At 49.1% G+C, this 10,225-nt stretch overlaps 2 non-coding genes across 2 annotated transcripts; one reads left to right on the top strand and one right to left on the bottom strand.

Moving 5' to 3' along the window:
* Positions 1-247: 247 nt before the first annotated feature.
* trnar-ucu (transfer RNA arginine (anticodon UCU)) lies at positions 248-320 on the bottom strand. The gene has a single exon. It is a non-coding gene; the product is annotated as a tRNA-Arg (tRNA).
* Positions 321-5,208: 4,888 nt separating this feature from the next.
* Positions 5,209-5,281, top strand: trnar-ccu (transfer RNA arginine (anticodon CCU)). Its single transcript has one exon. It is a non-coding gene; the product is annotated as a tRNA-Arg (tRNA).
* The last annotated feature ends 4,944 nt before the right edge of the window (positions 5,282-10,225 follow it).

The raw sequence follows: 10,225 nt of genomic DNA, 5'->3' as shown, positions 1-10,225 counted from the left end.
GAATCAAAGCCAGGTCCCTGACACTGTGAGGCAGCAGTGCTACCCACTGAGCCACCATGCCATCCCCAGGAGAATCTCAGCAGGTTTTCAGCCATTGTGACTGTGCTTTCTCATTCAGACAATTCACCTCAATCCTGCAAAACTTGTGCAAGAAGATGTTAGGCACCACTTCCCATCAACTGAATGCAGACATGGAGATTTTCCCAAAGTAGATTAGAAATCAAGTTGACAAAGTACAAGTGACTGACACCCCAGATGGGACTCGAACCCACAATCCCTGACTTAGAAGGCCAGTGCCATATCCATTTGGCCACTGGGGCCACACAACAGGCTGGAAATCACAGCCTTTATGTACTGCACCCGACCTCTCATACTGTGTGTTTCTGAGTGTTATCCTCTCACTGATTGTTTTTTACCCCGACCATCTCATGATAAATTGTTGGCTGCTTGATTAATCAATCTCACGTCCCATTTGTCCCCAAACGGACAGTTGAGAAATTAACCAAACTCCAATGTTGCACAACTCAAGTCTAAGGAATATGGAGCAGACGAGAAAATAGCAAAGGGCTCAATGTTATTTTGTGCAGCACCTTGAAGATATTTGCAGGTAGTGGGGAAGGAGTAAGTGGAGATGTTGCAAACAGCTGCATTGAGGACAAATCAACAGAATCATAGCAGGCATTCAGCCCATTATGGCTGTGCTGTCTCTTTCAGACAATTCACACCAAGATCTCCCAAATCCTGGAATTACCTTGTGCAAGCTTCTAATAATCATCGTTAAAAATCAGACAACACCAGGTTGTAGTCCAACAGGTTTATCTCAAAGTACTAGCTTTCGTAGCACTGCTGCTTCGTCAGGTGGTTGTGGAGTATAAGATTGTATGACACAGAATTTATGGCAAAAGTTTACAGTGTGATGTCACTGAAATTATATATTGAAAAAAATCTGGATTTTGTGTGAAGTCTCGCATCATTTAGAATGACCAGGTTGGTTTCAGTTCTTTCATGTGTAAATCACAAAACATAGAACATAGAAAAATACAGCACAGTACAGGCCCTTCAGCCCTCGATGTTGCGCCGACCGAAGCCTACCTAACCTACACTAGCCCAATAACCTCCATATGCTTATCCAATGCCCACTTGAATGACCAGAAAGAGGGAGAGTCCACCACTGATTCTGGCAGGGCATTCCATGAACTCACAACTCACAAAATGTTTTTCATTGCGAAGTGAAATGGCAAGCTCACCAATAAAAGCTAAATGCTTTGAATGCTGGAAATCTGAAACAGATAAAATGGTGGAGAAATCATGACTCAAAAACATGATTGAGTTTTCTGAAAAAGTCACAAAGAGGATTGATGAGGGCAGAGCGGTGGATGTGATCTATATGGACTTCAGTAAGGCGTTCAACAAGGTTCCCCATGGGAGGCTGATCAGCAAGGTTAGATCTCATGGAATACAGGGAGAACTAGCTATTTGGATACAGAACTGGCTCAAAGGTAGGAGACAGAGGATGGTGGTGGAGGGTTGTTTTTCAGACTGGAGCCCTGTGTCCAATGGAGTGCCACAAGAATCAGTGATGGGTCCACTACTTTCCGTCATTTATATATATGTTAGTATCAGTATGAGGTATCATTAATAAGTTTGCAGATGACACCAAAATTGGAGGTGTAGTGGACAGCAAAGAAGGTTCCCTCAGATTACAACGGGATCTTGATTCGAAGGGCCGATGAGCTGAGGAGTGATGGGTGGAGTTTAATTTAGATCAATGTGAGGTGCTGCATTTTGGGAAAGCAAATCTTAACTGGGCTTATAGACTTAATGGGAATGTCCCAGGGAGTGTTGGTGAACAAAGAGACCTTAGAGTGTAGGTTCATAGCTCCTTGAAAGTAGAGTCGCAGATCGATAGGATAGTGAAGAAGGCGTTTGGTATGCTTTCCTTGATTCTAAATCAGATCTGTGCAGTCTATGCAGAGAGATAAGAACCAACAAAACATTGGAATGTTGACATTTCTCAAAGCTTCTGTATCGTTGTGAACAAAAAGGCATTTGTACTTGGGCAGGAACTGATCTCTGTTCATTGTCAGGCACCAAGAGGATCTGAGAATTGATAGAATGATGTGACAATTTGTCAGAAAGACCTGAGACTGTGTTGTTTCCCTGTTACACCTTGGCAGCAGTTGCCCAAAACCTTAGTGCATCCCTGAAAATGTCATCTGAGATGTTGGAACATGCTGGGCTGTAACACTCATTGCTGCCAAGACTTTACACTGGCAAATGGCTATGTGTGCCCTAGTAGCATATTGGGTAAACCACTGTCCTCCTCAGTCTGGGATTGTGGGTTTAATTTCCCTCTGGGCTGCTTACGTTTTAAGCTTGGTCTTTGTAGGTGACTTTTGTCCCATGCCAACTTCATCACGATCCAAATTGACTGCATTTTTCAAACTACTCAGTTCAAAATAACTGTGCCTGTGTTGAGATTATGGCGAATGATGTGTAATAGAAACTTGCACAAGGCAATTCCTGAATTTGGGAGATCTTGAGGAGAATTGTCTGAAAGAGACAGCGCAGCCACAATGGGCTGAATGCCCGCTAAGATTCTGTAGATTTAGAACATACGACATAGAACATAGAACAGTACAGCACCGAACAGGCCCTTCAGCCCACGTTGTTGTGCCGACCATTGATCCTCATGTATGCACCCTCAAATGTCTGTGACCATATGCATGTCCAGCAGTTTCTTAAATGTCCCCATTGACCTTGCTTCCAGAACTGCTGCTGGCAACGCATTCCATGCTCTCAAAACTCTCTGTGTAAAGAACCCGGCTCTGACATCCCCTCTATACTTTCCTCCAACCAGCTGAAAATTATGACCCCTGGTGTTAGCCATTTCTGCCCTGGGAAATAGTCTCTGGCTATCGACTCTATCCATACCTCTCATTATCTTGTATACCTCAATTCGGTCCCCTCTCCTCCTCCTTTTCTCCAATGAGAAAAGTCTGAGCTCAGTCAACCTCTCTCCATAAGATAAGCCCTCCAGTCCAGGCAGCATCCTGGTAAACCTCCTCTGAACCCTCTCCAAAGCATCCACATCTTTCCTCTAATAGGGCGACCAGAACTGGACACAGTATTCCAAGTGCAGTCTAACCAAAGAAAGCATTTGTCCTCAATGCAACCTTTTGCAACATCTCCACCTACTTCCTCCCCACTAACTGCAAATATCTTGAAAGCGTTGCACAAAATAACATTGAGCCCTTTGCTATTTTCCTGTCTGCTCCATTTTCCTCAGATGTGAGTTGTGCAATATTGGAGTTTGGTTGGTTTCTTGTCTGTCCGTTTGGGGACAAATGGGAAGCGAGATTGATTTATCAAGCAGCCAATTTTTTAGCATGAGGTGGAAGTTGGAAAAAACAATTAGTGAGAGTATAAAACTGAGAAAAACACAATATGAGCCATCAGGGTGCAGTATTTAAAGGCTGCCAGTTTAACAGCAGACATGTAGTCCCAGTGACCTCATGGATAAGATATTGGGATTCCTCAGCTAGGGATTGTGGGTTCAAATCCCCTCCTGAGTAGATTAATTTTATAGGTTGCCCTCTTTGAACTTTACTTCTAATCGACATTATAAACATCCCCATGTCTGCATTCAGTTGATGGGAAGTGCTGTCCAAGATGAACTTGCACAAAGTTGTCGGGGATCTGCTGGATTCAGTCGAAACTATCTGAAAGAGACAGCAGAGCCACAATGGGGAAAGAACTGCTGAGATTCTCCTGGGGTTGGCATGGTGACTCACAGTGTCAGGGACCTGGCTTTGATTCCTCCCTTGGGTGTCTGTTTGTGTCGAGTTTGCACATTCTCTCCCTGGGGTACTCGGAGTGCATTGTGTTCCTCCCACAGCCCAAAGATGTGCAGGTTCGGTGGATTGGCTTTGGGGAATGCAGGGTGAGAGGATAGGGGTTGGGCCTGGATGGGATGCTCTTCAGAGGCTGAGTGTGGACTTGATGGGCTGAATGGCTTGTCCCTCTCACTCTTGGGCTTTTATGAACATGTTTGGAGCAGATGGTCAGAGCTCTGCTGCAGATCCCAGTCAAGGCTTTGCCAAGGGACTGGCATCCAGGTGTGTGTTCATTTCCTTCTTTTCCCTGATCTTCCAGAATGTTCTGTAGCTTTGGTCAACGGGGTCATGAGCTGGGTTCACCTCATCCAATGGGGTCACATTGCCAGGAGCTAGACAACGGATTTACTCAGACTGACACTTCCAGTCATCGAGTCATAGAGATGTACAGCACAGAAACACACCCTCGGTCCAACCCGTCCATGCTGAACAGATATCCCAACCCAATCTAGTCCCACCTTCCAGCACCCGGCCCATCTCCCTCCAAACTCTTCCTATTCATATACCCATCCAGATGCCTTTTAAATGATGTAATTGTACCAGCCTCCACCACTTCCTCTGGCAGCTCATTCCACACACACACCACCCTCTGCCTGAAAATGTTGCACCTTAGGTCTCCTTTATATCTTTTCTCTCTCACTCTAAACCTAAACCCTCTAATTCTGGAGTCCCCCACCCCAGGGAAAAGACCTTGGCGGTTTACCCTATTCATGCTCCTCATGATTTTATAAACCTCTGTAAGGTCACCCCTCAGCCTCTGACACTTGGATCCTATCCTTAGAGGCACTGGTATCAGCTTCCACCGCTGTGACTATGTGTTCAACCTCATCCGTCCTCTTTTCCAGGTCTCCCAGCTGCTGTTCATGCTTCTGCAGCATGATCGAGATCGGGGCCAGCTTCACCTCTAATCTGCTTCCCCAACATCTCATGAGATTTCACGAGCTCCTTCCCCAGGGCCTGGTAGGTAATTGAGTCCGAGGATCCTGCAGGCTGGGCCGGGGGCCTGGCCCCGGACACTGCTCCTCCCTTCTCCAACATCTCTGGACGATGAAAACGCAGGTAAGTTGATTTTTCACAATGTCCTGGGACTCCACAACCTTTTCAGAGTCCCAGGATATCGCGATGGTCCGGAGTGGGCGGGATAGAAATTCTTCCCCCTTGTGCTGTGGTGCGAAGCTCTGCAACATGATCGTCTGAGATCACCCCCATCTTGGATCCCCAGAGTGCAGTGAGAGAATAAAACTCAGAAAAACATACAACGAGAGGTCAGGGTGCAGTATTTAAAGGCTGCTATTTTTGCCTTGACTGTGCAGCCCCAGTGGCCTAATGGATAAGGCATTGGCCTCCTAAGCCAGAAATTGTGGGTTCAAGTCCCATCTGGGGTGTCGGGCTCTTCCTTACGTGTCATTAATCTTTAATCCACTTTGCAAACATCCCCATGTCTGCATTCAGTTGATGGGATGTGGTGTCCCATGTGACCTTACACAAGTCTTTTGGGGATCTGCAGGATTCAGGCTAAATTCCCTGAAAGAGACAGGACAGTCACAATGGCTGAAAACCTGCTGAGATTTTCCTGGGAATGGCATGTTGGCTCAGTGGGTAGCACTGCTGCCTCACAGTGTCAGGGACCTGGCTTTGATTCCTCCCTTGGGTGTCTGTTTGTGTAGAGTTTGCACATTCTCTCCATGGGGTACTCCGGGTGCTTTGGTTTCCTCCCACAGCCCAAAGATGTGCAGGTTCGGTGGATTGGCTTTGGGGAGTGCAGGGTGAGAGGATAGGGGTTAGGCCTGGCTGGGATGCTCTTCAGAGGGTCAGTGTGGATGTGATGGTCTGAATGGCCTCCTCCCACCCCACTCTAGGGCTTCTCTGAACAAGTTTGGAGCAGATGGTCAAAGGCCCAGTCAAGGCTTCGTGAAGGGACTGCCATCCATATGTGTGTCCCTATGCTCCTTTTCCCTGATCTTCCCGAATGTTCAAATCACCATCATCACATTAAAGACATTTTGTTTCTTGTCTTAATGAGAAGGGATTTGCCTTCAAGAGCACAAAGGTTTTGGATGTTGTCTCTTGAGGTTTGCTGATGAAACCGTTGATGTGCAGGGCCAACTGCAGATAATGGCAGAGACACTCTCCAGTGGTGACTGTCAGTGTTACCAGTCGTGAAGACTTCATCCAAGAAACTGACGGTGATCTTGACCGCAGTCTCACCACGGCCTGCAAATCACAATCGGCTTAACCAGACTCAAGAACTAAAGAGAAACCAAGAACATCTCACCGATATTACCATGAAGGTTGGTCACAGCAAACGATCAACAGCGAGACCGCAAAAACACATTTCATATCTCCCTGTGCTGGAACTTTCTGCTGTCTTTCTCCATTGAAATAATATCCAGTTGCTTTATTCTTCCGACCAAAGTGTATGACCTCACACAGTCCCACATTGTCTTTCATTTGCTGAGTTTTTGGTCACTCCCTTGACCCATCCACCTCCCTCTGTAAACTCTGTGAGTCAGCCTCAGCAGTTGCCTTCCCACAAATGTTTGTCCAATCTGTGGATGTGGCACTCCAAGTTCTCCAACGATGGCCTAACTACCTCACATCTCCATCATAGCCTCCTTGCAATTGTATTCAATACCTTGACTAAGAAAGGTAAGGGCCCAAATGCATAGCCACAGCCCCATCAATTCCAACCTTGAACACCCAGATTTCAATCATTTCCATTGACATATTGGACCTTATCATAAATACCAAACATGCAGGTAATCTGGGGTTCAAGTGGTAATGTTGACAGAATATAGCTTAGACTGACACCAACACAACCAAAACAGAAGCTGCTTTGTCCATAGATTGGTAGGTCTATCTGTTGGAAACCAGTGACCTCATGGGTAAGGCACGAACTTCCTAAACCAGAAATTGTGGGCTCAAGTCTTATTTGGGGTATTGATTTTGTTGAAACCTTCACTGTGCAGCTGATCTTAATCCTGTGTGGTCACGTGTCCATGGCAACAAAATGAGGCATTCTCAATTGATCCTCAGCTGGAGAAATTTGACCTGATAGAAAATTGGCCAAACTAAATTAAACAGCAGCTTTCAGCTCCAGAGAACAGTGCAACTAAGATCAAAGAGTTACAAAGATTCAAGAAGAACCATTTCCAACCAGACTGAGGGTTGTATATTGGAGAAGTGTCAGCCTGAGACAACCCACTTGAAAGGTCCTGGCATGACAACAGTTAAGTGTATTGGTGTGACCCCATTGGATGTTGTGAACCCAGCTCATGATCGTACTGGCCAAAGCCACAGAAGATTCTGGAAGATCAGAGAAATGTAGGGGAGGAACACACACCTGGATGCCAGTCCCTTCACAAAGCCTTGACTGGGCCTTGCAGTGGAGCTCTGACCATCTGCTCCAAACTTGTTCAGAGAAGCCCTAGAGTGGGGTGGGAGGAGGCCATTCAGTCTATCATGTCCCCACTGTCACTCTGAAGATCATCCCATCCAGGCCCAACCCCTATCCTCTCACCCTGCATTCCCCAAAGCCAATCCACCGAACCTGCACATCTTTGGGCTGTGGGAGGAAACCAAACCACCCGGAGTACCCCATGGAGAGAATGTGCAAACTCGACACAAACAGACGCCCAAGGGAGGAATCAATGCCAGGTCCCTGACGCTGTGAGGCAGCAGTGCTACCCACTGAGCTGCCATGACATCCCCAGGAGAATCTCAGAAGGTTTTCAGCCATTGTGACTGTGCTGTCTCTTTCAGACGATTCACCCCTATATCCTGCATATCCTCAACATTCTGTATTTTTCTGACACAGGGTACCACCAACCCAACACAGACCGGGGGACTTATCCAGAGGAGATGAAAAATCGGCTTGACCTCAGACAAAGATCAGCCATGAAGACAAGGGTTAAAATGTCAGACACCCCAGATGGGACTTGAACCCACAATCCCTCGTGTAGGAGGCCAGTGCCTTATCCATTAGGCCACTGGGGCCACATGTGTGATGTTAAAATTGCAGCTTTTAAGTTTTGTTTTGCAAGAACACACTGACTGTGGCTCAGCCAGCACAGAGTCAGTGCCCTGGACTGAGGGGATTCTAAATCTCCTGGTTATATATGTTTTTCTCTTTCCCCCCGCACTGCTGCCTAATTGTGGTAGTGCTTATATTTTCCCCAGCACCCATGTTGTGTGTGTGCAGGTGTGAGACACAGTGAAAGACAACAGATGTACAAATCTTTATTCAATTCCCACCACCAGGAAGAAATGAAACACCCGAGTGGCCAGTGACAAGCATCAAAGGGCAATGCTGTGTGACCAAACAGTGAGGGGGAGGGCACTCTCTGAACAGCTCAAGGATGTTGGTAGACACTGCGTGCTCCTTCTCCAGGGACACCCGGGCTCGAACCTAACCGCGGAAGAGGGTCAGGCAATCGGCCCTAACAACCAGTTTGGCCAGGCCCAGGAGCAGACCCACGAGGAGATCCTCTGACCAACCCTCCCCCCTCGGCACGGGTGCCCAATGATGGGGAGTGTGGGGCTGAAGTCTAACCAGGAACGGAGGAGAAGGTTTCCCAGAAAGCTAAAAAGGGAGTGCAAGCGCCCTGTTCCATGGACTCCAGAGCACCACAGAACAAGCAGTTGGGCTGGGAGTCCGTGAACCACCACAATCTGCGGACTGCCGCGTGCAATACCCTCCACCCCAGATCCCCGTGAGAAAGGGGGAGGACTCCCATGTAGAGAGCCCTTCACTGGGGATGGTCCCCACCGCCCGGTGGTAAATGGGCATGCCAGGGTGTGTCCGGGAGGTGGATGAGGGTGTGCAGCAGCAGTCTGTACAGGGCCCTCTGTGATACACCCCTGAAAGGGACAAAACTAAAACTCCGGAGACAGCTCAGGTTGTGGGGCACAGTCTCCCGCAGGAAGTACAGGACCCCTGGGGCCAATGTGAAATTCCGTCCGGGCAGGAGTGAGTGCAGACGGGATCCCACCGCACACCTGAGCATCCTCCAACTGGGGCACTACGAGGGGTCTGAGCACCGTCGTTTTAAGGCGTCGGATGGTGGTGGCCACGTACCGGACGTCTACCGCTGCCCTGCTCGCTATATCCTGCGGCAGCGTCCAGCCCAGGCCCCCACCATCCAGCACGTCCCCGACCCTGGTCACCCTCACAGTCACGGCCCTCCCCTCCGACAGTCACTCGAACCCACGAGTACGGAGGTGCGGATTCCTGAGCGACGTCTCCCTGACAACAGCCGCTACTCCTGCCGGAGGGTAGGCGTGACGCGATTCGACCATGTTCCAGACCGTGAGCAGGTCCTGGTAAAAGACAGGCAGTGTCCTGAGAGTGACCTCCAAACCATCACGGTCCCTGAACAGGAGCTGAGTCTCGTAGTTGAGGTTACGCACCTGGTGGAAAAAATACGTCGCCAGGGCACCCCGCCCAGGGGGAGGCTCAATGTAAAGGTATCGCTGCAAGGTCTGAAGGTGGAACGTCGCTACCTGGGTGTGAACGCACACCAGCGACTGACCGCCCTCCTCAATATGGAGACTCAGGACCTGCGCAGTGACCCAGTGCATCTTTTTGTCCCAGAAGAAGTGAACCAACATTCTCTGGATGTCAGTGACAAAACCAGGAGGAGGGACCAAAGTGACCAGCCGGTACCACAGCATGGCAGGCACCAGCTGGTTTATGACCAACACTCGACTCCTGTGAGACAGCACTCGGAGCAGTCCTGTCCAGAGGCCTAGGTGAGGTGAGACTTTGGCCTCCAGCTCCTGCCAGTTCCCCGGCCAGGATTCCTCAGCTGGGCTGAGGTAGACCCCCAGGTCGAGGAGATGGTGGTACTCCAGCTGAACCCCCGTAACTCCTCCGGCAGAGACTCCACCCGTCACGGACTGACCAGTCGTCTGGAATATTGGGCCCAGTTGATCCTGGTGGAAGAGGCCGCTGAGTACAAGGCCTGGCACTCACACATCCTCCCCAGGTCAGCAGGGTCGGTGAAAGGGAGGAGCACGTGGTCAGCGTAGGCCGAGATGACCACCCCCGTGCCCGCACCACGCCGAACCAGCCCCGACAACCTCCTCCACAAGAGGCACAGGAAAGGCTCCACGCACAGGGAATCCAGCTGGCCGGACAGGGGGCAGCCTTGGTGTACTCCTCTCCCAAAGCGAAGGGTCAGTGTCATGGAGCCGTTAACTTTAAAACTAATTGCACCTGCCTCCACTTGGTCCACATCCACACAAGCATTTCCTGCCATGTACCTGTCCAAATGTCTTTCTCATAGATTCCATACAGTGTGGAAACAGGCCATTTGGCCCAACAAGTC

This window comes from Chiloscyllium punctatum, chromosome 18 (genome assembly GCF_047496795.1).
Source record: "Chiloscyllium punctatum isolate Juve2018m chromosome 18, sChiPun1.3, whole genome shotgun sequence".
In the NCBI taxonomy this organism is placed as follows: Eukaryota; Metazoa; Chordata; class Chondrichthyes; order Orectolobiformes; family Hemiscylliidae; genus Chiloscyllium; species Chiloscyllium punctatum.
This window is presented reverse-complemented; position numbering and strand designations above follow the sequence as displayed.